We start from the raw sequence: 26,555 nt of genomic DNA, 5'->3' as shown, positions 1-26,555 counted from the left end.
GCTGCTGCTCAGGGACCAGCGGAGCCCCACAGCTCGGGGCTCTGGGCCTGTGCTGCAGGCTCCCCTGCCTCTCCCTGCCCAGAATCAGCGGAGGAACAGCCAGAGTGGACTGCGGTGTTCCTCGAGGCGACGACAGGAGGAGAAGGCGGACAGGAGCAGGGCTCACGCAGGGCTCAGCAGGGACTAGTGCCCTCGTGGCTCTGGGCCTGTTCTGCAAACTCCCCACACTCTTCTGTCTCCCAGACAGAGAGAGAACCAGCACCTGGAGGAGACTGTGACCTTTCTGGAAAGGGACTCACCGCTGATGGCTGCCATGTGCGACAGCAAGCAGGAGGGCCCTGGTGCCAGGGAGCCAGGTGAGGGCAAAGCCGCCCTCCCAGAGCCGGGCCCAGGGGCTCCTGTGGCAGGCGTTGTGTGGGGCCCAGAGCAGAGGCAGGGGGAGGCAGGAGCTGCTCAGCCATGCCGCGGCTGGGAGCCTCCTTCCTCCCCAAGTGGGGCCCAGCTGGGTCAGGGGGCAGCTCTTGGGACACCCATGCCCACAATGGCCCCTGCTCTCCAAGGCCTCCAGCCCTGCCCATCAGCCAGGCAGGCAGGCAGGGACAGAGCAGCCCTTGGGGCCGATGCTGCTGCAGCCAAAGAGCCCCGCAGAGGTGCTCATGCCCGCTGCCATTGGCTCTGTGCCCTGCAGTGTGCATGCTGTGTCGCTGAGCAGAGGCTGATCCGGACATCTGCGGTGACAAACTGGAGAATAGCGGACTCTGTGCCCACGTGTTCTGCCTGGTGAGTGGCTCCGGGAGCTCCATCCACCATTGCAATGGGCAGTTCCTGCCCCTCTCTTCTCATCTGTTCCTCCCCTCTGCTGCAGTTTTTTGCCACTCTACTTTTTCGTCAAGAGAACAAACATGTTGGACTCATGGGATTTCTTCCTAGAGATATCCAAATTGCAGTGCGGCGGGCAGCACAAAAGGTGAGAGTCCGACACAAGCAGGGAGATTTGTGCCTGGTGAGGTTTGCCAGAGCTTAGCCCAGACACTTGGAAGGAAAGGCCTGCCCTTCCGGCCGGCTGTGGGACAAAGTCTGGCTCCCAGCAGCTGCACAGAGGCTCTGGCACAGGAGCCCCCCTCCTCCACCAGACGGCTCTGTGGGCTGAGACCCAGCAGCGGCCACATCCTGCACCCTGCCCGGAGCGCTGGGGCTGCCTGGGGAGGCCCTGAGGCTGCTGCTGATGGGGCTGCTTGGCTCTTTCCAGCGCTGCTGCGTCTGTGGCCAGAGCGGGGCAACCATCATGTGCTGCATGGAGGACTGTGACAGATGGTTCCACCTGCCGTGTGCCAAGGAGGGCGGCTGCGTCACACAGTATATTCCAGATTACAGGTACCTCCTCCCCACTCCTGGTCACCCCTGGCGGAAGATCCAACATTTCTCACTTTGCCCATCCATTTTCCTCCAGCTCCTTCTGCCCTGAGCACTGTCCCAAGCAGAACGTGGAGGCGACTCCAGAGCCGGGCACCAATTGTCTCATCTGCATGGAGCTAGTGGAGGATAGAAAGACTTTCAGAACCCTGGTGTGCCCAGCGTGCAGAAGGGCCTGGTTCCACAGGGACTGCATCCAGGTAGGAGCCCTCCCCTCAGCCCCAGGGCAAAGCAGGTGCTCAGCAGCACCAGGGCCTTGCTCACCCTGCTTCTGTTTGCCCTGCAGGGACAGGCCATGCGTGCTGGTGCTTTATATTTTCGGTGCCCCCTGTGCAGAGACCAGGAGGCATTCCCTGTTGAAATGATCATCCTGGGGATCCGAATCCCCTTCAGGTTGGTGTCCTTCTGCCTGCCTCACAGGACAGGAGCTGCAAGGACTGTGGACTGCCAGGACCTGCCCCAGCAGTCCTGTCCCTGCCCTGTCCTGTGAGTCTGGGCTTCAACTTCACGCACGCCTTGGAAAAGTACGGGACGAAGAGCAGGGACAACCTGTACCTCTGTGAGGGGAGGGCAGCAGAAACTCATCAGCTTTTCCTTTCTCCATCAGACTGCCAACATGGGAGGACAACGATGCCTACGCGGATCTAAGAGAGAGGCACAGCAGGTGCAATGCCAGGGATTGCCTTTACCCGGGAGGCAGGGAGGAGGCAGAGGAAGAGGGGTAAGTTGGGGAGCTGCACCTGAGGCTCTGCAGGGTAGCCGTGTCACTTCAAGGGCTCAAAGAGAAAAGAACTAGAAGAGCTTGGCCAGACAATTAATTTGTCCTCAGTGCCATAAACCCATTTGCTTCCCCAGGCCCTGGGAACTGCTCCTGTGCTCCTCCTGCGCTGCTGAGGGCACCCACAGGCGCTGCTCCGGCCTGAGAAACAGCATACAGAGCTGGGAGTGTGACAGCTGTGCTGGTCTTGAAACGGGTATGAGGCAAAGCACCCGGTGTCCCTGGGCTGGGGGCAGTGCCTAGGCTGGACCTGGCAGAGCCCGTCTGCTCCTGAAGGGCTGGGGTTCTGCTCTGGCCAGGCTTGCCTTGGGCCTGGGTGCTCTTTGACATTCCTGCTTGTCCTTACAGCCTCCAAGGATGAGCCAGAGCTCAGTGGCCCCAGCCCGACCAGTCAGTCAGGAGTGGAGCCTGCTCACGACTCCACAGAATCTGAGGCCATCAGCCCCAGCTCCCATGGCCCGGTGCCATCGGGGCTGGATCCCCAGGCTTCATCTGACGAGACCAGCAGCCGCAGCAGCCACCAACGCACAGCACGGCAGCAGTCTCTGCCATCTCCCTCGCTGGACACCAGCAGCCCCAGCAGAACAAGGTCAATGTACAGCAGCACCCCTGAGCTTGAGGACAGGGGCCATTCCAGACATGCTGGGCCCGGCCGCAGGCGCACCCGCTCCCACCAGCAAGGTCAGGACCCAGATGGACCAGTCCGATCGAGGAGTAGCTGTGATGGCAGCAGAAGGACAACACCAAGGACTGAGAGTCCCAGGCAAAGAGAGACACCTTCACAGGCATCCCTCAGATGCACCCGCTCCCACCAGCAAGATTGGGCCCTAAGTCCACCTGTCCGGTCCAGGAGTCGCCGTGACAGCAGCCAGAGGACAAGACCAAGGACTGAGACGCCCAGGCAAAGGGAGACATCGCCAGGGACGTCCCGCAGACACAGCCGCTCCCACCAGCAAGGTCAGGCCCTAAGTCCATCTGTCCGGTCCAGGAGTCGCCGTGACAGCAGCCACAGGACAGCATCAAGGACTGAGACGCCCAGGCAAAGGGAGACATCGCCAGGGACGTCCCGCAGACACAGCCGCTCCCACCAGCAAGGTCAGGCCCTAAGTCCACCTGTCCGGTCCAGGAGTCGCCGTGACAGCAGCCACAGGACAGCACCAAGGACTGAGTGGCCAAGGCAAAGGGATACTCCATCAGGGACATCCCCCAGACGCAGCCGCTCCCGCCTGCAGCGCCGGGCCTCGGATCAACCTCTCCGGTCCAGGAGTCGCCAGGACAGGAGCAGGAGGAGAGCAGCAAGCGCTGAGAGGCCCAGGCGCACGGGAACACTGTCAGAGAGTTCCCATAGGAGCAACCGCTCCCACCAGAGGCGTCGGGCCTCAACTGGGACCTCCAACAGCAGCACGTAGCCTCATCTATTCTTTCTAGTCCATCTGTTTGCTGCCAAAAGTGAAGGTGAGAACAGTCAATACAGAGACCTTGAGACTTGCAGGTCTGTGAGAAAACCGTATTAGCTCTTGACATTTCCACTGGCAGGAAAGTAGTCTTGTGCTAAATCCCTTGATTTCTGCCTTACCATGTATTAAGTGAAAAGTCACTTAAATGATGTAGCTAATGAAAAAGGACTTTTGTTCCGGCCTTTTGACTCCAAGCTGAGATGTTTCCCCACTGCTCACTCTTGTAAAGTGAACCTCTCCTTTATGGGCCTTGCATAGAGTTAGCGAGATATTCAGAGCAAGGTGGCTCCTTGGGAAGCTGTCTTTGGAAAAGATGTGCGCTGTTTTGCTATCCTTGAACAATCTCATTTCAATTTAAAAGACTTGTTTGGAGCTTCAAAGAACAAAACAGAAAAGATTGTGGAAATACCCTGGGACAAAGAGGATGTACAGGACCCTGCCCTCAGATGACCATTTGGGACCTTTGTCCGAGAACAACACATCTCAGGAGTCGAGCGCGTTCACGTTTTCCTTCTTTGGAGACACAGAGGAGCTGGGCATCAAAGAAGGTAACAGCAGGACCCTTCTCACAGTGCCATTTCTAATGAAGAGCTTCTGGCAGGCACTGTAGAGCATTGTGGTGTAAAGAAGGTCAGGACGCAGGAGATTTTCCACAGCAGAAGACAGTAAGTAGGCAGAAGCATTTTGATCTTCATTTCTGCTTGCCAAGGCTGTGGTACATGAATGAGAGGTAACTCATGCTTGCATCTGAGGAATTCTGAAAGGCATGCTTTGAGAAGGCATTGGGGATTTTACTGAGTGGTGAAAAACCTTGTTGTCATGCCCTGAATCTCGCAAACAGGGAGAAAGATGGCACACCGGTCATATCAAGTTTCAGAGAACCCAACAAGATTTTAAAGGAAATGTGTGTTAATGGAGAGGGAGGAGCAAGATCCTGGAGTTGACCGCAAGATCCACGAACATTCTCTTTGCTACTGAATTCTCTTCTTGGACCTATAGAAGAAGGAAACTGAACTACACATGATGGTTGGTATGTTCCAACCGTAGATAAAATGAGGCCTTATAAAAGAGGATGAAACAACATTAAATCAAGTCACAGTCCTGTAGGAGAGAAAATAAACCGTGTGAAGTTATCCAAAATATTTAAAAAAAAACAAAGCAACAACACAAAGCAACAAGCCCCACACAATTGTGCTGAATTCAGAAGGTATCCGGTGTCTTCTGATTGCAACAATAAAATGTTTAAGAATACAGCAGAGATCCCGAGAACAGAGAGGAAAATCCTGGAGCAGAGATGTAGCTCAGAAAATCTGGCAGAAGCAGATTCTGTCCTTCCTACATCTGTCTTCTCCACTGTAAGTATTTGTCTTGAAAGGAGGAATTCTTCCTGACAAGTGGAGGAATAATCTGGATGTGGCTTTGTTTCTTTTTCGGTGCTGTTATAGCAGAGTCTTGCAGACTCGGAACAATAAAGCCGGTAAAAGTCGCATGGCAAGAGGATTCACGTTTCCAAGACGGCAGCTCTGAGGGTGATGATGAGCCTGAGACGTGAGACGCTGAAACGGACCAAGAAATGCAAGTTCCGTTTCTATTTGCTGTCTACTTGGCTGTAGTAGTTGGATGCTGTGGGAATATTAATAGCAGCACTCAGGGAATGGGAAACTGAGATTGCACACCTCTGAGCAGTGAAAGTCATCTTGGAAAACCATTTGTGCTGCCCAGAGTCAAAACTCCCAGCAGCCCATGTGATGTGAAGTTGAATATGAAAAGAGAGACATTGAGCACAAGAAATTAACGGGCTCATTTTGGTTTGACCAACTCCAAACTGAGTTTGGTCAGAAACCAAAGACACAGTCAGTTTGCTGTTAAGAAGTTTATTTTTTTTTCTAGAAGGCTCTATTTGGTTACTAGGGAATAAAGCTTTTCACTCTATACCATTTCTCTGAAGCACTGCAGTTTTAACTTGTGTTCATGGAATTTGATAGTACAATTTTGGATGCTAAAATCCCTTTGTACTTGTCTAGGTTTGTTTCTTTACCACGCACAGAAAGTGCTAGAGTTGTCTTCTTCTTTGAAGATGATGAATGCCTAAGAGGTACGACAGAATTTCTTCACCCCCTTTTGTATTTTTTTAAACTCTTCATGGAATTCTGTAAGGAGGAAAAAATGCTGCCTGCCTAGGAATGTTTCCTAGTCAAATTTTGGCATCCTTACTTGTGCTCAAAATTATGGCAGAATCCCGTGAGAAAGTCCTGGTAAAATAAAGGCCAAGCAGATTTCTGGCTTTCTTCTCTTTCAGGTAATTGCCTAATAGGAATCTGGACTTTCAGAGCTTACCAAAACATTAGCCCCTTGACAGTTTACCTAGACATTTTGGATCCTTTCAGGTATTTTTATCACCTTTAACTTTTTCCTGTCTTTCTGGAGTTACCATTAGGAATTCTGTGTTCTTGTCACCCACATAGGTCCCTGTCGTGCTTTGTCCTAATGAATCTGGGAGTTTCTCTTCTGAATCCTGGGGATTTTCTATTTAGAAACAAAGAAAACAACAACCAAAGGAAACATATGGAGTCCCGTCCCCAAAAATTGCAGAGGCCAGCAAAACAATTGCTTGTTATATGTTTTGTAAAATAGTCTTAAGACACGCTTAAATGGTGTGCATTTCTCAAGACTGATTCAATAACGCAGCAGAAATGTATTGCTGTGTTCATACAGTTCGTGCCCAGCACTCTTCCAACCTGTCTGATTTGCAGGGGGTCTTAAAGTGGAGAGCTCAGTCCTAAGCAGGCCCCAGTTCTGGGGGAAGATGTGTGATCCTGGTGCTGAGCTTCTAATGTAACAGTGGCTATTTCACTGCAATTTAGACTGCAGCATGCTGAGGAAAACTGCTGCTGCCTTTCATTGTCCCGCAGACAACAGGCTGCTGGAGGGAACATTTCTGTTGGGAGACAACGTCTGTTGGGGGGCATGAGAACAGGAAGAATGTGAAGAATTGACTCCTGACTTTATTGCTGAGTTGCCCATGATGGTTAGAAGCAGCAGCACAATCGAAAATGTTTAAGCCTATTAATTGGTTCTTTTTTTTGCACAGAGGGCCCAAAGTTATTTTGTAGATCAGTAGAGTTCAGTGAAGAAAAAGGGTTGGGAAGACCAATGTAGATTATTGCTTGAGGTGAGTATGTAACATCTGTTCCCTGGGAACTGTAGGTGAAAGCTGAGCACGGGTAGGGAATGCAGGTATGAATGGGCGTGCAGAATTAATTCAGGACCTGGAGAAGAGCCTGCAACTTTGCAACTCCCCAGGAACAAAAGTGTTTTAGTGTACCGGTGTGTATAACATCATGTTGTGTTGTCCAGGCAGGTAAACCACTACATCTTTGTATGTTACAGGAGCAGCTAATTAACTGTACGTAAAGGATATATTTAAGAGAAGGAGTGAATTTAGAGACTTCGCCTAATAGTGGATTCAGAAAATTCTCTGAAGAATTTGTTAGATTTTGATTATTTTCCAGAAAGCCAAAGGAAGCTTAAGGATACGAAATAGAAAGTGTAAGGAAAGCAATAAACTCTTTACTGAATAGAAATGTGCCACGTTTGTTCCTTGAAGAAGTGGTCAAACAATGTTACTACCAAAATCCTTTCAAAGATCTAAGAGGAAAAAAAATTGGCAAATCCTGTTCGGCAGTGTTTCCGAGCTGGGGCTGATGGTCTTGGGTGCTGGGGAGCCACGGGAAGGCTCCAGTCCTGACTGCCTGGCCAGGCTGTGGCCATTGAGCTCTGGCTCATCCCTGGCGGCTCTAAAGGCAAGCAGGAATGTCAAAGGCGCCCCAGAGCCGGGCCAGGGCACACCTGGGCACTGGCCCCGGCTCTCCAGGAGTAGACAAGCTCTGCCAAGCCCGACCTGGGCACTGCCCCCAGCCCAGGGACACGCGGGTGCTTTGCCCAGAGCCGTGCCCATAGCAGCAGAGCTGTCACACCCCAGCTGGCTGTGGTGGGTGTGAGGCTCCAGCAGTGCCCGTGGGTGGGCTGGGCAGAGAATCAGCAGCAGCACAGGAGCTGGTGGCAGCGCTTGGGGAAGCACAGGGGTCAGCCTCTGCACGGCGACACAGCATGCACACTGCAGGGCACAGAGCCAATGGCAGCGGGCATGAGCACCTCTGCGGGGCTCTTTGGCTGCAGCAGCATCGGCCCCAAGGGCTGCTCTGTCCCTGCCTGCCTGCCTGGCTGATGGGCAGGGCTGGAGGCCTTGGAGAGCAGGGGCCATTGTGGGCACGGGTGTCCCAAGAGCTGCCCCCTGACCCAGCTGGGCCCCACTTGGGGAAGAAGGAGGCTCCCAGCCGCGGCATGGCTGAGCAGCTCCTGCCTCCCCCTGCCTCTGCTCTGGGCCCCACACAACGCCTGCCACAGGAGCCCCTGGGCCCGGCTCTGGGAGGGCGGCTTTGCCCTCACCTGGCTCCCTGGCACCAGGGCCCTCCTGCTTGCTGTCGCACATGGCAGCCGTCAGCGGTGAGTCCCTGTCCAGAAAGGTCACAGTCTCCTCCAGGTGCTGGTTCTCTCTCTGTCTGGGAGACAGAAGAGTGTGGGGAGTTTGCAGAACAGGCCCAGAGCCACAAGGGCACTACTCCCTGCTGAGCCCTGCTCCTGTCCGCCTTCTCCTCCCGTCAGTAGCAGAGGTCTTCATCATGCATTCATTGGATGTGATCCGAACCAAAGAGTAAGTTCAATTTCCGGAAGAGTAATATCAGGTACTTCACTTCTCTAAGTTTAATTTATAGCAGAAAATAAATATATATCGTTATTTCATGGTTACTTTTACACTATACATAGAGCTTCCACTTTAATATTTGTGGAAAGCCAATAAGCCAATATTATAATATGTTTGTCTAACAGATGGCTAAAGGATCAGCATGAATTTGCAGAATTACTTCTTTTATTAAGTGCTTACTACAGAACAGTGATAGAATGGAAGATTTCTTTTACTGACTCATGGCTAAGTACTCAGCTTCCTTTATGTGGAGAATTTGAGGGATAGCTGTACCAAATCCAATCCCATTATTAAATTCATGGCACTAGACAAAGGAATACCTGACTGCTTTTTAAGAGTTGAACATACTTGCAAAATAATGATGGCAAACCCTTCTAATGTCAAAACACTGAGTAGGTCACTGTCATGTTTCCTCTGATATAGTTGAGATTAATGTGCAGATTAAGATTCAGTATGTTTTCTTTAGTCTTCCCTTTTATGCCCTTTATCTTTTGGCACACCATTTTCCTTTCAACTCTATGGCTTCCCTCTGGTGTTTTAAATCAGGTGTAATATTTTGCTATTTCGTGGTGCCACTCCCTCGATCTACTGAAGAGGGCCAAGCAATGCCGGTCTGTCGGCAGGTCCCAGGCGTCGCTCCTGCTGGCGGCCCCGGGGCAGGAGCGGCCCCGGCAGTGCCATGGCAGGGCTTCCCTCAGGTGTCGGCACTGCCAGCCCGGCTCTGCCGGGGCGCTCCGGCAGTGCCACGGCAGGGCTTCCCTCAGGTGTCGGCACTGCCAGCCCGGTTCTGCCGGGGCGCTCCGGCAGTGCCATGGCAGGGCTTCCCTCAGGTGTCGGCACTGCCAGCCCGGCTCTGCCGGGGCGCTCCGGCAGTGCCACGGCGCACGGCAGCTCTGGCCCTGCAGCCTCGGCCAGCAGCAAGATCTGCGGGCCGGGACCCCGCAGGTCCCATTCCTGATGAAGAAAGGATGTCCTGTAACGCTTGAGCTTTGCACACTTTCAAACCTGATCAACAAGAAGAGACATTTAACGTGTGCCGCACATGGCAGTATGCAAGCTCGGAGTGATGGTCAGGTGTTAGAAAAGCAAAGTACTTGTTGCTAGAATGGTCTTTGAAGACTCAGGGCTGGGCACGTTTCACTGATCTCAGACCCAGAGGGAAGCTGACAAAGCTTGGGAAGAAGGACGCCCACTGATTGTGGACGCAAAGGATGCACAATTTAGGGGCCATAAGGACATCTGTTAGAACTGCCAAGATAAGGAAAACACTCCTAAAGTCAACTCAGCAAACATGCTGAAATCAGCTCCAGCTGGGTAAAAAAGTGTGCTGTTTGCAGGCAACAGGACTTTGGCACCCAAATTACCCTGGGCCTGGCCGTGGGATGGTTCCGGTCGCCAGAACACACAAAAAGATGTCTCAGTGCAAGTGCTGGGCATTGTGCTTCAAGAACCCAGATGAAAAATCTGGTGAGGCTGTGCTGGATTCTCGTGTGGTATCTACCCCTTCTCTCTTCTTCTTCTCAACACATATTGTAAGCCTGACTAAAAAACCCTAGTTCGAGCCATGCTCACTGCCTTATTCTCAAAACTTGCAGCTGACTTAGAGGTTTAGTACCTTACAGAGCGGGTTTGAGGCTCTGGAGCTGGAGGGACAGACAAGTGATGAAGTGGGCAAGAGTCCTTCTGGAGCAGAGGGGGCACCTAGGGTAAGACAGCCAACACCATGTGTCGTGGCCACCTCTGTTCCGAAGGAAGGCAGGGTCCTTGCAGGCCCTTCCAAAAGCGTCTCAAGGGAAGCTTTCCATCTCGCCTGCCCTGTTTCCTTGACTTTATCTGAATCTTTCTCTCAAAGAAAGACAGTGTGAAATGCAAAGTTGTGTTTTGTGTCAGGTAAATAAATGTAACCTGTGTAATTGTAATTGAGAAATGTGTGGAACACAGCCATGGGACAGTTATAAAGATGAGTTCTAATAAACAACTGAGAAAAGCATGGAAAAAGACTTGTGAACCAATCTTTTGCTTGCAAATAACAATGATAAGTCTGTGGGATTCCTTAAAATCAGAAGGTTTTGGGCACATTGCAAAAGGCAGGCCTCAGAGACACCAGGATGGTGATTAGAGCTACGCAGTAGCTATAAGATTTGTCAGCAGAAAAATTATACAAGAAGTAGAAAGAAAGAACAAATAGAACAATAGTCTGTGTATTAACACTTGGATAGAATAACTTCCTAAGTTGCAGAAAAGTATATCTGATGAGATATTAGGAAGGTCTAAGCTTAATAACGGAGCTCTGTGCATTGTATCTTGAGGCTTACAAGCAAGTATTGTATTCAAAATGAGCAAGCATTGTTTTAACTAAAGGTACGTGTGCTTGTAGTGATTGCATAGAACTACTGTCAATATGCTTTTGCTTTGTGTGACTGGTCAAAATGTTTATAAAGTAAGTTGTAAAATTAAGTTCTTGGTCTGTTGCCTGGATGTGAGCTGCTGGCATCTTCCCACTGTCAAAACCATGTAATGAGACTGATGCTAAAAAATAAACAGCTCGAGACACATACCACAGCAGTCCCATCCTATTTCTGACTTGTATATAGCCCCCGGCCGGCGATAAATGCTGCTCCTCTGTGAGGACGGTGGTTAGACTAGTGGAATAAAAAAGAAGAAGATTGTGGACGACTCCGTCGCCAGAGGCCCAGGTTGTTAATAGGAAGAATGGTTCATCCCCTTCGTTGTCTGTAGCTGATATCCTTGTAAGTACTAAGCAGCAAATTTAGGGGCTCCTGGGCAATTTATCTAAAACAGAATGGAACGTCTTTTACTGGCTTGAGACAATTTTACAGAATAAAGGATGTTCAGATATCTCAAAACATGAACTAAAAGACTTACTAATCTGGGTAAAGGTGAATACTCAAAATATAGACTTGAATTCTGCTTTTACCTTTGCTTTTTGGGACCAGATAAACTGGAAAATTTACCATCTGGTCTCTCTTAAAAAAGAAGAAACTTTGGTCAAACGAATGACTGTCTCCAGAGCTTTAATGGAAAGTTTCAAACCGTATGATTGTGGCAAAGACTTTCTTGAGCACTAAAACAGGACACCTCGTTCTGAAACTTTAATTCTGAGTGGTGCTGGGTCTTTGCCCTCCTCTGGGGGGGTGCCGGGTTTTGTTTGGGGTTCCTTCCCTTCTCCTGGCCTGTCCAGGCAGTGTGAAAAACACCCCGAACCCCGGGAAGGCGGAATCCAATCAGCTTCCAGCTTCAGTCGTGTCCTCTGTTTCTTACGGAATTCCCTGCGTCACTGATGCTGTCACCGGGCATCCTCCCATCCCTCCAAGAAATCATCCACCCCTGGGACTCCCGGGAGAGCATTCGGGATTTTTGTTGTGCTCTGAGAATCTGGAGGGTCTGCGATCATGTTCTGGGGAGGCTGGGAGTCTAATGGGTCCGGGAGATGAGAGTTTGGGGAAGCTTTGCAAAAGAGTGGCTGCTGTTTCTGTGCCTCACTTCTCTTCCAAGCAGGCTGCGGCCGTGCCTCATTCAGAAGTGTTGCAGGCAGGGCTTGCCTAGGGGGGCTCTGGATCCGCTCTGCCTGGCCAGGGGGCTGTGGGAGTCACCTCTGCCACAGTTTCCCCTTCCCAAGAGGTTACTCCCTCAGATCGGGCTCAGACGGACAGATTGCTTTACAGTTTGGACTCTTTTCCTGTTAATTCTTCCCCCATGCCCCTTCCAGGGTTTTTGCCACTTGTAACCCCTCAGCCTCCAGTTGTAGCTGGAGGGGGGCTTTGGATATGGCTCTGCCTGCGGGGGAGCGGGCAGGAGGGCGGACGGAGGTGACAGGCGGCAGCCAGGGGCTGGGCAGGGCAGGGATGGCTCTGTCCAGAGAGATGGATGGGGTGGAGGCGGGAGAGCTTAGGGAAGTTTCTGTGGAGATACAGACAGATCGTTTGGAAGCCTTGAAGGCTGTCTCATTTGCTGTTGGGGGGAAAAAAGCATGTCAAATTTGCAGTTTGGAACTGAGAGTTCTCCAGCTGCAGGCGGGGATATGGAGTGGAACTTGTAACAGTTCATTGCAAAGTGTCACAAATACAAATTAGAGATTTGCAGCTCGAGAGCAGCCCAATTTGTATGAATCTGAACGGATCCAATTTAGTGAATTGAGACATGATGTAGCAGGCTCTGGCTTTTTTCTGGGAATGATACAACACATTCTGTGGCCGCTACCTCCAGCGGAGGGAGGGACGTTGGGAATGTGGAGCTCTCCTCCTCCACCCTTCCTGGCAGGGCTCCTGGGGGGGCTTGATGCTACCACAACACTACTGCCAAGAACTTGGAGCTTCTTGGCAGGGTTCCTGGGACAGCTGATTGTTGTAACAACACTACCTGTTCTTCTGGGTCAGACACAGGAGTGATGAGAGGGAAAAACAAAACAGGGTCTAAATCAGAGGTAAACCTTCCACTGCAACTATCTAATTGGTCTAATATTAGTCAAAATTTAGAAAAAAAAATTGGACTCAAATAAACAACTCCTTGCCTTACCAGTAAGGTATGGTCGTAATGATGTAAACCCAGGATATGAAACTTTCTCACCATGATATAAAAGAACTCTGTCAGGCTTTGAAAGACAGTGGGTTCTCTTCTCCTTATTTTAACAATGTGTTGAAAAGTATATTTAATTTTTATGATTTAGGCCCTGCTGATTATTGAAACGTGGCTTCCTCGATCTTAACCAATTCACAATATCTCTTATGGGAATTACAATGAAAAAAACTTCTTAATAAGTTGGTTAAAAATATGAAAACTCTCCTTATTTGTCCTAGTTTAGGACAAATTTAAGGAAAACCCTCTGGGAGGAGCCCCCAGAAAACAAACCCACACGGCCCCTCTCCACCCACCTGGTTCAGGAAAAAATTTTCTCTGAGAGAAGGGGAAAAGAACCTGTTTATTCAATGAACAAAGCACTCCCCAGCACCAAAAAAAATTAACGAAACCAGAAGAAAACAAAACTCTTTCATGACTCTGAAGAGATGAATAAATCCAGAAAGTCTTTCCTGGGAGTGGTCGCCCGAGTCTGGACGCTGAGGATTGCTGTCCAGCACTGGGTATGGCTGCTGCAGATCACAAAATGCAGGCTTCCGGTGTTTCTTGGTGTTTCCCAGATCCCAGTCTGGAGCAGGTTGGATGGTATTCAGGAAGAGGAAAGGAAAAGAAACAGTCTAGGGAAAGAATTGGACTGCTTAGCTAAACTGATTAGGTAGCAAAGGCGAAAGCAGAAGCAAGCTGTTATGTTTTGACATTGGCACAACGCTAGTGCCCCCATGAAAATGTAATTTCTAAATTGAATGCTATGAAATGGAATTGAAAATACAGCAAAGCAGGCTTAAGGTTAATAACAGAAAAAAAACTTTATTAAGCTACTACTATAAAAGAAAGAAAGGAAAGAAAAAAAATATAAACACAGATCAAAATGAAAACTTTGCAAAGCATTCTTTTTCTTACTATTTAACTCTAACATATTACAGTGAGACACAATCTGGACTTTAATTAGGTTTCTACTTTCTAGACAATTGATATTTAGTTTCTTGAGGGAGACAGGAGTCTCTCTTGTGCTACAGATTTCTACAGAAACACAGCTGCCACATCCTGTGCTTTTATGTTACCCATGGCACTGCCTGGAGAAAAAAAGTTTGCCATGGTGACCCTTCTCTTTTTTATGTACAGTGCTTTCACCACCAATGCATGGATGGACAGACTGCTTTTAGGATTTTTTCTTTTAAGGATGTCTTGCTAAGAAGGGAGAAAACAACAGTTTAGTTTTTTATTTTTTGGGACTACAGTCCCCCCCCTTCCCATTTTCTCCGGGGGCTGAGGGTCTAAGAACAGAGATTTTCTTTTTTTTTTTTTTTTTTTTTCTTTGAGGACACGAGGCACTACTACAAACTCCTTAATTTTTTTTTTGTTCACTCCACTTTTGGTTTTTTTTAGCTGAAGTAGGTTTCTTGACTTTGCTCTGGCATCTTTTTAAAATATAGTTTTTCTTGAAAAAGAAGATTGGTTTAGTTTGTGGTCAATATGGAAAAGACTAGCTAAAAGCTACTCTTTGTCCTTCTCTTATTTAGAATTTCTTTTTTCAACATCTCAGGGTCTAAGGTGCCTTTATTTTTCTTTTTTAAACTGAGGAGGGGGGGAAAAAAATTATAAAGCTTTCATTTTTTGAGGAAGGGTTAAAAGTCTGGACTCCCAGGATGGCTTGACGCCCAGACTCTGGCGGCTCCCACGCGACTGGGAACTTTGTGGCCCCCCCGCTCTTCCTTTCCCGCGGTGAACTGCTGATAAAACTGCTGTTGTCTCTTTCTTTCTCCCTTTTGGGAGAGAAACTCTGGGGAGGGGAACGGAGACATCTTAGATTTTATTCACTTTTCTCTCTGCAGGAGGTCAGCCCGGTTCCAGTCCTTCCACCCTTGGGCCTACCTCAGTCAGGCCATGGGCCTTCCCCTTCCCCGCCCAGCCACGGGCTAGGCAGGGGAGAGGCTGCACTGCACGCTGACTGGAACTAAAGAGAGCCAGTTCTCCTGGGAATTTTGCTTTTAACCCCTCTGTGTTCTCAGAGGCGTGTCTACCTTCAATTGGTCAACATCTAAATTGACTTCTTTCTTCTGGAAAAATTTTTTTTCCATGTCAAACCACGACACAAGCAAGCAAGCAAGCAAGCAAAAGCAAGCCAGTCAGCACTAGCCTTTTCTAGACAGAAGACCATGAGGGGAGGTGAACCCACGGCTGATAACAAGGCAAAACAAACCTTCACTTTCAGAGTCAGTTCTGAAAGCACAGAACATAATATCAAACATAAACAGAACACACGATTGGAGATACAAACACTGTAACGTCACCCTAGGACATTCCACCCCTTATCTCCATATCTTCAACATCACCTAAAAACTCCATCAAGTTAAAACTTGTATCTTTCACTTACTCATACCTTTGACACTTACACATTTCCTTCTATTTCACTTGCTCAAACCTTTGTCACTTACACATTTCCTTCTTTCTCATGTCTGTGTGTTTTCATGTACAGACATTGGCAGTAACATCCAGCAGTTATATTTGCTCAATAGTTTCACCCCACAATCAGATCTCTCTGAGGTACACATCGTGTTGTTCCATCTCTTTGCATTATCCACCATGTACAACCTGGTCCCTGAGCAAAGACAATCCCACAAATGGGTTTGTCTGTATTCGAGGCAGAATTGATCCACACTGATTTCCCTAACAAACCTCTGACATGTGCCACTGGGACTTTATCTCCATCTACTATATTCAGGGGCTCAGACTGGGCAGGACGTGCTCGATTGGTGGAACCTCGGCTGTTAACTAACCAGGTGGCCTTTGCTAAATGTTGCTCCCAATTTTTGAAAGATCCCCCACCCAATGCTTTTAAGGTGGTTTTTAACAGTCCATTGTACCTCTCCACTTTGCCTGCAGCTGGTGCATGGTAGGGGATGTGGCACACCCGCTCAATGCCATGTTCCCTAGCCCAGCTGTTGATAATGCTATTCTTGAAATGAGTCCCATTATCTGACTCAATCCTCTCAGGGGTGCTATGCCTCCAAAGGACCTGCTTTTCAAGGCCCAGGATGGTGTTACGGGCTGTAGCATGAGACACAGGGTAGGTTTCCAACCATCCAGTGGTGGCTTCCACCACGGTGAGCACGTAGCGCTTGCCTTGGTGTGTCTGAGGCAGTGTGATTTAGTCAATCTGCCAGGCCTCCCCATACTTGTACTTGGACCACCGCCCACCATACCACAGGGGCTTCACCCGCTTGGCCTATTTGATGGTAGCACACGTCTCACAGTCATGGATCACCTGAGAAATACTGTCCATGGTGAGATCCACCCCTCAGTCTCGTGCCCACTTAGAGGTGGCACCTCTATCCTGACTGCCTGAGGCATCATGGGCCCATCGTGCTAGGAACAACTCTCCCTTGTGTTCCCAATCGAGGTCTATCTTTGACATCCCTGTCTTTGCAGCCTGATCTACCTGCTGCTCTTCATTAGCTCTACTTCTGGGGACATGGGCATCTACATGGCGAACCTTCACAGGTAGCTTCTCTACCCGGGTAGTGATATCTTTCCACTCTTCAGCAGCCCAAATTGGTTTTCCTCTATGCTGCAAGTTAACCTCTTTCCACCTCTCTAGCCACCCCCACAGAGCATTGGCTACCATCCATGAATCAGTGTAGAGGTAGAGCTTTGGCCACTTCTCCCTTTCTGCAATGTCTAGGGCCAGTTGAACGGCTTTGAGTTCAGCAAACAGGCTTGATTCACCTTCTCCTTCAGTGCCTCTGCAACCCGTCGTGTGGGACTCCATACAGTTGCTTTCCACTTCTGATTCATCCCTACAATGCAACAGGAACCGTCGGTGAAGAGAGAGTAGCGTGTTTCTTCTGCTGGCAGTTGGTTGTATGGTGGAGCTTCTTCAGCCCATGTCACTGGTTTTTCTTCTTCATCTGTGACACCAAAACTTTCACCTTCGGGCCAATTTGTAATTACTTCCAAAATCCCAGGGCGATTCAGTTTACCAATATGGGCGCGCTGCGTTATGAGAGCAATCCACTTGCTCCATGTAGCACTGGTGGCATGGTGGGTGGAGGGAACCTTTCCTCTGAACATCCACCCCAGCACCAGTAGTCGGGGTGCCAGGAGGATTTGTGCTTCTGTGCCAATCACCTCTGAGGCGGCCTGGACTCCCTTGGCCACTCAGGATTTCTCACACCTGCGTCTACTCCTGGGTCAGAGGTCTCATCGGCCCCTCTAGAAACCTCAGCCCTCATTCTAGAGAGACTGCAGACTGTATAGAGAAAGCTTACCAGATTAAACACCAGGAAGATGGTCTCTTTAACAGTCAGGGGAAACGGAGCATTCTCTAATAGGAAGGTAACAAATTCAGAGTAGAAGAAGGAAAGCAAAGGCTGAAAAGCCTCATCCCCTACTTTCCCTCTAACAAACTGGCTGCACAACCATAACCATGAACCATACATTCCAGAAACAGACTTCGGCACCTTTATAAACCCCCTGGAAGCCACTACACCCAAGCCCAGCCCGATGGATATTCTGATCAGTGCCCTGCTACTGCAAAACCTACGTATTAGGGAAAATACCAGAGCTATTCCTGGATAAAAAAATAAACCTAGGGACCATAGAGGGATTAAGATCTCAAAAAACCCTAGGGTCCAGAGACACATGCAGGCCTTCACCCCAAGAGACACTATGAATTCAAACAACATAACCAGTAACTGCTCCATACCAACACAAAGTAATTGGAACAAAAATATGATTAATACAGGGTTTTTCCCACTCTCTCGAGCCACAATTTGGGTGCCAAAATATTTGTCCTAGTTTAGGGCAAATTTGGGGAAAACCCTCTGGGAGGAGCCCCCAGAAAACAAACCCACACAGCCCCTCCCCACCCACTTGGTTCAGGGAAAAAATTTTCTCTGCGAGAAGTGGAAAAGAACCTGTTTATTCAACAAACAAAGCACTTCCCAGCACCAAAAAAAATTAACAACTCCAGATGACAACAAAACTCTTTCACCACTCTGAAGAGATGAACAAATCCAGAAAGTCTTTCCTGAGAGTGGTTGCCCAGGTCTGGACGCTGGGAATTGCCCTCCAGCACTGGGGATGGCTGCTGCAGATCACAAAATGCAGGCTTCCGGTGTTTCTTGGTGTTTCCCAGATCCCAGTCTGGAGCAGGCTAGATGGTATTCAGGAAGAGGAAAGGAAAAGAAACAGTCCAGGGAAAGAATTGGACTGCTTTGCTAAACTGATTAGGTAGCAAAGGCAAAAGCAGAAGCAAGCAAAGCAAGCAAGCCAAGCAAGCAAGCAAGCGAGCAAAAGCAAGCCAGCCAGCACTAGCCTTTTCTAGACAGCAGACCATGGGGGGAGGTGAACCCACGGCTGATAACAAGGCAAAACAAACCTTCACTTTCAGAGTCAGTTCTGAAAGCACAGAACATAATATCAAATCATAAACAGAACACACGATTGGAGATACAAACACCATAACGTCACCCCAGGACATTATGGGAACATAGATATTGCCCAACTAGCAGGTGATCCACCTTTCCATAGACCAGAAAATCAGGCAGCGGAATTGCCTCAGCCTGTGCTCACCGATATTAAAGATGCTGCTAGAAAAGCTTTGTTTTCAGTTGAGCCAGCTGGTACCCATGTAAATGCTTATACTACTATCAGACAAGGTCAATTGGAACCTTTTGGCTCTTCCTTAGATAGATTAACGCAAGCTGTTGAAGAACAGTGTCCAGATGAACAAGCTCATTCCTGTTTTATCCAAAACCTTGCTTTTGTCTCATTCTACGAAGAATGTAGAAAAATTATTTTAACTTTACCTGATCAGCCTCCAACTGTAACACAGATGCTAACAGCTTGCAGTAAACCCACTTCTCCACAACATCTTGCTAATGTGCAAGTTAATGCTTTTGGAAAGCAAATTACAGAATCTCAAGAAAAGTTAGGAAAAACATTGGGAGGTAATTTGGCTAAAGCTTTTGGAGAAAATTTGGGACAACAAATGGAAAAGCTCGAAAAGGTCCTGGAAAAGCAAACAAAAAAATTTTTGAAAAATCTGTTGGTACTGTACAGTTGGACTCTGATAAAAAGACTTGTTGTTTTGCTTGTGGGACTTGCTAGTGTTGTTACTGAAATCTAAAATGCTGGACTTGAAATTTCTATAACCAAAATTCAAGAAATTTCACCCTGGAAGTATCTGGGATGGAAGATGGCTGAAAAAACAATTACACCTCAAAGGATACCGCTCCAGATCAGTGTCAACAATCTACAAGATTTACAACAACTTCGAGGAGAAATCAATTGGGTTAAACCTGTTTTGGGAATTACCAATGATGAACTGGGTCCGCTTTTTGATTTGCTGAGAGGAAGTTGTGACATCAACTCTCCTTGAACTCTTAACTCGTGCAGAAGCTCGTGCAGCTCTTGACAAGGTCATGGAAGCTCTCCAAAGACGACAAGCTCATCGCTGTGTTCCAGAAAAGCCTTTCCTTTTTGCCATTTTGGGAGAAAAAATGCAACTTTGTCGTCTCATTTTCCAATGGGATCCTTCTTAGAGAGATCCTTTGTTGATAATAGAATGGATTTTTTCTGCCCTACAGGTGTCCTAAGACTATTTTTACAGTTTTAGAGATGATAGCACAAATTGTAATTAAGGCCAGAACAAGATTGTTAACTTTAGCAGGTCGAGAATTTGCAGTTATCTATTTACTACTGAAAAGAGATTATCTTGATTGGGCAATGCAAAATTCTGATGATTTACAATATGCATTATTAAATTTCCCAGGTATTTGTTCTGTTCATTACCCAGCTCACAAATTATTACAACCAAAATTGAGTTTTAGAGAAAAACCTATATTAAGTGAAGAACCATTAGATGCAATAACTCTCTTCACTGATGGATCAGGCAAATGTCACAAATCGGTAATAACTTGGTTGAACCGAACAACTAAAGCTTGGGAATCAGATGTCCAAATAGAATTATCTCCTCAGGTTGTTGATCTTGCTGCTGTGGTTTGGGCTTTTCAGCTCTTTCCACAACCTTTTAATTTAATTACAGATTCTGCTTATGCTGCTAATGTGGTTAAAAGAATAGAAGGATCAGTTTTAAAGGATGTTTGTAATGATATATCATTGGCTTTCACGTCTTTACACAACTTTGCAATATAGAACTAATCCATATTTTTTTCTGTTATTAAGCTTGGGCCTGCTTTGCTCTGTTCTCTATTGCATTTCACAGCATTCAATTGAGAGATTGCATTTTCAAGGGGGCACTGGCATTGTGCCAGTGTCAAACCATGACAGGGATAAAGTACTTTTTACAAAACATTTCTTTTATATTGCAGTAGTGCTTTAAACTTAATTTTAAAAACAATAGTTTTTATATAGTAAAGGAAATGCAGTAAAAACAGCTTGTATTGAAGTAATATCTAAAGCTCCTAAATTTGTTAGAAATGTAATTTAACAATAAATTTCCAACCTCCCAGTCTGGAAAAGACAAACTGTATGACCACAGAGAGTGGAAAGAGCAGCTCCTCTTCCTGACAAATTCAGGGTGGGATTGCCCCTTCTGTATTTGCACTCCCAGGCTCCCTTCAAGGGTGGGATCTGCTTAAGTCCAGTCCCATAGAGTAGAGAAAATGATTCATTCTTGAAAACTCCACTATTGCTTTGATAGTCTGTTTTAAAGGTCCGTTTTACTTTTTTTCTTCTGGTAGATAATGAATTTAAACTGTAGCAGAGAGCTCTGAAGGAATTGTTTCCTGTATCTGATTTCTGAAACTGTACAAGTCTCTGTATTTGCTCAGGTCCTGCTGATCTTCTCCACTGTGATGAATCTACACAGGACTCTTTCAAGCTTGCCATGCTGGTGTGGCAGCCTTTGCACCTTGGCAGAACCTGCCAACTGATGCTGGCAGGTAGCACTTGATCTACCTTGCACTTGAATTGACAAATACTTAAGTTTTCTTTGGTTTGGTATTTGTTTTGGTTTTTTTTTTTTTTTTTAAATTTTAGATTTTGCAGCTTTATAATTTTACAGAACAATGACATTTAATTTTCTAGATACAAAACCAATTGTGATAAAGTCACACTGAAAAATCTTTTGTCTTGGGAGAGAAGCAAAGATAAAGTGGCAAAGTATACTGGCTTTAAAAAGCTTCTCTTCCTATTCTTGGAAAGCAATTGGACTTCTTTCCATCTCCCCTGAACTTCCTGTTCTTCATCAGTAACCACCCAACAGATAATGGTTGTCCTTATATCCTTTCAAAATCTCCCCCTCTCTATCATGGGCAGGAGGCTGGAATTCTTTTCTTTTCTGACCTCAGATAAAAGTCTTGGGACATGACAGTGAGAAATACAGAAGGCAATTGTTAGAGGGCTGTTTTGGGGTCTAATAACTACACTGGGCACTGTTATTTTAAGCTTCTGAGTTGTAACAAAACAACATTCAAAGGAAGAACTGTCAAATGTGGAGACAAAACTGTCCTGAGGATGAGTGTGAGGGTGGTTAATGTCTGTCTCCTCCGGGCACTTCAGCTGACCATTGAAATGTGCTTTGTGTTTATTCAGCGGTGTCACCATTGCTAATTTTCTTCCTTCATTGAGGATTCGGGCATGGCAATGCCCCTGTAACAAAGCAGTGCCTTCACTTTCATCCTAGTTGTCTCCAGAGAGGTCTTGAGGAAAATGTTCACCTGAAGCAGGTTTTGAATTTCTCCAGTGCAAGAGAATCCATGTGGATGTGACACTTTAGTCAGAGAAAGAGAAGCCAGATAAACTTTCCAAGGTGCTGTTGTGGGGAGTTTTGAGATGGCTGAGAGAAAGACTAAAAACAACCTTGCAGCTGGTGTTTTGAACAGTTGTTTTCTCATCAGATGTTTAGCAAAGGGTGTCTTGTGAATTAGCCAATGGTGTCAGGGGTTGCTGATTAAATGACTAATCAGGTCCACCTGTAATAGAACGGTGTATAAAATAATGGGTTTCTAATAAACTCGGATTAACCTTCTGAAGAGACCTAGAGTCCATGTGTGGCCTCAGTTCCACTCCTAACTCAATGCACAATCTCTGGGGGACTGCCCCCTGCCAGGGGCAGGAGCAGAGATTTCCCTTGGCCGGGGCTGGAGCCCTGGAGTGGCAGTGCCTGAACAGCACCTTACTGCCAAAAGTACCAGCCTCGATGGCTGCCCCAGGGCGTGGCATTTGGCCCTGCACTTGCTGCAGGAGTCCCTGCCTGGGTTCCCTCCTGGCCAAACCTTCACACCCATCTCAGAACCTGGGCAGTTACCAAGGGGGCCGCCTCAAGTGGTTGCCAGGGACCTGAGGCCATGGCTGCCCCAATTTTGGCTGCACGATGCTGATGTCAGAGTGGCCATTGTGACCCGTGCAAGCAAGGTCACAAAAGGGAAGGCTGGGCTCAGGCCGCGTGTCAGTGCGACCTGACCACTGGAGGAGAAGGCAGGGCAGGGACGCTGCTGCTCAGGGACCAGCGGAGCCCCACAGCTCGGGGCTCTGGGCCTGTGCTGCAGGCTCCCCTGCCTTTCCCTGCCCAGAATCAGCAGAGGAACAGCCAGAGCGGACTGCGGTGTTCCTCGAGGCGACGACGGGAGGAGAAGGCGGACAGGAGTAGGGCTCACGCAGGGCTCAGCAGGGACTAGTGCCCTCGTGGCTCTGGGCCTGTTCTGCAAACTCCCCACACTCTTCTGTCTCCCAGACAGAGAGAGAACCAGCACCTGGAGGAGACTGTGACCTTTCTGGACAGGGACTCACCGCTGACGGCTGCCATGTGCGACAGCAAGCAGGAGGGCCCTGGTGCCAGGGAGCCAGGTGAGGGCAAAGCCGCCCTCCCAGAGCCGGGCCCAGGGGCTCCTGTGGCAGGCGTTGTGTGGGGCCCAGAGCAGAGGCAGGGGGAGGCAGGAGCTGCTCAGCCATGCCGCGGCTGGGAGCCTCCTTCCTCCCCAAGTGGGGCCCAGCTGGGCCAGGGGGCAGCTCTTGGGACACCCGTGCCCACAATGGCCCCTGCTCTCCAAGGCCTCCAGCCCTGCCCATCAGCCAGGCAGGCAGGCAGGGACAGAGCAGCCCTTGGGGCCGATGCTGCTGCAGCCAAAGAGCCCCGCAGAGGTGCTCATGCCCGCTGCCATTGGCTCTGTGCCCTGCAGTGTGCATGCTGTGTCGCCGTGCAGAGGCTGATCCGGACATCTGCGGTGACAAACTGGAGAAGGGCGGACTCTGTGCCCACGTGTTCTGCCTGGTGAGTGGCTCCGGGAGCTCCATCCACCATTGCAATGGGCAGTTCCTGCCCCTCTCTCCTCATCTGCTCCTCCTCTCTGCTGCAGTTCTTTGCCACTCTACTTTTTCCTCAAGACAACGACCATGTTGGACTCATGGGATTTCTTCCTAGAGATATCCAAATTGCAGTGTGGAGGGCAGCACAAAAGGTGAGTGTCCCACGCAAGCAGGGAGATTTGTGCCAGGTGAGGTTTGCCAGAGCTTAGCCCAGACACTTGGAAGGAAAGGCCTGCCCTTCTGGCCGGATGTGGGACAAAGTCTGGCTCCCAGCAGCTGCACAGAGGCTCTGGCACAGGAGCCCCCCTCCTCCACCAGACGGCTCTGTGGGCTGAGACCCAGCAGTGGCCACATCCTGCGCCCTGCCCGGAGCGCTGGGGCTGCCTGGGGAGGCCCCGAAGCTGCTGCTGATGGGGCTGCTTGGCTCTTTCCAGCGCTGCTGCGTCTGTGGCCACAGCGGGGCAACCATCATGTGCTGCAAGGAGGGCTGTGACAGATGGTTCCACCTGCCCTGTGCCAAGGAGGGCAGCTGCGTCACACAGTATATTCCATATTACAGGTACCTCCTCCCCACTCCGGGTCACCCCTGGCAGAAGATCCAACATTTCTCACTTTGCCCATCCATTTTCCTCCAGCTCCTTCTGCCCTGTGCACCGTCCAAAGCAGGACATTGAGGCAACTCCAGAGCCAGGCACCGATTGTCTCATCTGCATGGAGCCAGTGGAGGATAGAAAGACTTTCAGAACCCTGGTGTGCCCAGTGTGCAAAAGGGCCTGGTTCCACAGGGACTGCATCCAGGTAGGAACCCTCCCCTCTGCCCCAGGGCAAAGCAGGTGCTCAGCAGCACCAGGGCCTTGCTCACCCTGCTTCTGTTTGCCCTGCAGGGACAGGCCATGCGTTCTGGTGCTTTATACTTCCAGTGCCCCCTGTGCAGAGACCAGGAGGCATTCCCTGTCGAAATGTTCATCCTGGGGATCCGAATCCCCTTCAGGTTGGTGTCCTTCTGCCTGCCGCACAGGACAGGAGCTGCAAGGTCTGTGCTCTGCCAGGCCCTGCCATACCAGTCCTGTCCCTGCCCTGTCCTGTGAGTCTGGGCTTTAGCTTCACGCACGCCTTGGAAAAGTACGGGACAAAGAGCAGGGACAACCTGTACCTCCATGAGGGGAGGGCAGCAGAAACTCATCAGCTTTTCCTTTCTCCATCAGACAGCCAACATGGGAGGACAACCATGCCTATGCGTACCTAGGAGAGAGGCACAGGAGGTGCAATGCCAGGGATTGCCTTTACCTGGGAGGCAGGGAGGAGGCAGAGGAAGAGGGGTAAGTTGGGGAGCTGCACCTGAGGCTCTGCAGGGTAGCCGTGTCACTTCAAGGGCTCAAAGAGAAAAGAACTAGAAGAGCTTGGCCGGACAATCACTTTGTCCTCAGTGCCATAAACCCATTTGCTTCCCCAGGCCCTGGGAACTGCTCCTGTGCTCCTCCTGCGCTGCTGAGGGCACCCACAGGCGCTGCTCCGGCCTGAAAAACAGCATACAGAGCTGGGAGTGTGACAGCTGTGCTGGTCTTGAAACGGGTAAGAGGCAAAGCACCCGGTGTCCCTGGGCTGGGGGCAGTGCCCAGGCTGGGCTTGGCAGAGCCCGTCTGCTCCTGAAGGGCTGGGGTTCTGCTCTGGCCAGGCTTGCCTTGGGCCTGGGTGCTCTTTGACATTCCTGCTTGTCCTTACAGCCTCCAGGAATGAGCCAGAGCTCAATGGCCCCAGCCCGACCAATCAGTCAGGACTGGAGCCTGCTCACGGCTCCACAGAATCTGAGGCCATCAGCCCCAGCTCCCATGGCCCGGTGCCATCGGGGCTGGATCCCCAGGCTTCATCCGCAGAGACCAGCAGCCGCAGCAGGCAGCAACACACAGCACGGCAGCAGTCTCTGCCATCTCCCTCACTGGACACCAGCAGCCCCAGCAGAACAAGGTCAATGTACAGCAGCACCCCTGAGCTTGAGAACAGGGGACATTCCAGACATGCTGGGCCTGGCCGCGGGCACACCCGCTCCCGCCAGCAAAATCGGGCCCCAGATGGACCAGTCCGATCGAGGAGTCGCTGTGACATGTGCAGCATGACAAGACCAAGGACTGAGAGGCCCAGGCAAAGGGATACTCCGTCAGGGACGTCCCCCAGACGCAGCCGCTCCCACCTGCAGCGCAGAGCCTCAGATCAACCTCTCCGGTCCAGGAGTCGCCAGGACAGGAGCAGGAGGAGAGCAGCAACCACTGAGAGGCCCAGGCGCACGGGAACACCGTCAGAGAGTTCCCGTAGGAGCAACCGCTCCCACCAGAGGCATCGGGCCTCAACTGGGACCTCCAACAGCAGCACGTAGCCTCATCTTTTCTTTCTAGTGTACCTGTTTGCTGCTGGAAGTGAAGGTGAGAACGGTCAGTACAGGGACCTTACGATTTGCAGGTCTGTGAGAAAACTGTATTAGCTCTTGACATTTCTACTGGCAGGAAAGTAGTCTTGTGCTAAATCTCCTGATTTCTGTCTTACCGTGTATTAAGGGAAAAGTCACTTAAATGATCAGGCTAATTAAGAGGGATCCTTGTTCCGGCCGTTCGATTCCAAGCTGAGATGTTTCTCCACTGCTCACTCTTGAAAGTGAACCTCTCCTTTATGGGCTTGGATACGGTTAGGGAGATGTTCAGAGCAAGGTGGCTCCTTGGGAAGCTGTCTTGGAAAGAACGTGCGCTGTTTTGCTATCCTTGAACAATCTCATTTCAGTAAAGCCAAAAGGAAAAAGAAAGAAGAGAGTGAGACACTGCCTCAAGTGTCTGAAGAAATCCATTACTGTATTGCTGCTGATTTAAAAGACTTGTTTGGAGCTTCAAAGAACAAACCAGAAAAGATTGTGGAAATACCCTGGGACAAAGAGGATGCGCAGGACCCTGCCCCCAGATGACCATTTGGACCTTTGCCCGAGAACAACGCATCTCAGGAGTCGAGCGCGTTCAAGTTTTCCTTCTTTGGAGACACAGAGGAGCTGGGCATCAAAGAAGGTAACAGCAGGACCCTTCTCACAGTGCCATTTCTAAGGAAGAGCTTCTGGCAGGCACTGTAGAGCATTGTGGTGTAAAGAAGGTCAGGACGCAGGGGATTTTCCATAGCAGAAGACAGTAAGTAGGCAGAAGCATTTTGATCTTCATTTCTGCTTGCCAAGGCTGTGGTACATGAATGAGAGGTAACTCATGCTTGCATCTGAGGAATTCTGAAAGGCATGCTTTGAGAA

The 26,555-nt window shown here is 49.4% G+C and overlaps 2 pseudogenes; both read left to right on the top strand.

Annotated features, from left to right (window-relative positions):
* Positions 1-313: 313 nt before the first annotated feature.
* On the top strand, positions 314-3,735 carry LOC144247014 (E3 ubiquitin-protein ligase PHF7-like; annotated as a pseudogene).
* A 337-nt stretch (positions 3,736-4,072) lies between these two features.
* Positions 4,073-25,652, top strand: LOC144247013 (E3 ubiquitin-protein ligase PHF7-like; annotated as a pseudogene).
* The last annotated feature ends 903 nt before the right edge of the window (positions 25,653-26,555 follow it).

This window comes from Lonchura striata, chromosome 12, assembly GCF_046129695.1.
Source record: "Lonchura striata isolate bLonStr1 chromosome 12, bLonStr1.mat, whole genome shotgun sequence".
Taxonomy (NCBI): Eukaryota; Metazoa; Chordata; class Aves; order Passeriformes; family Estrildidae; genus Lonchura; species Lonchura striata.
Note: the sequence above shows the minus strand (reverse complement) of the source record. Positions and strands in the feature narration are given on the sequence as shown.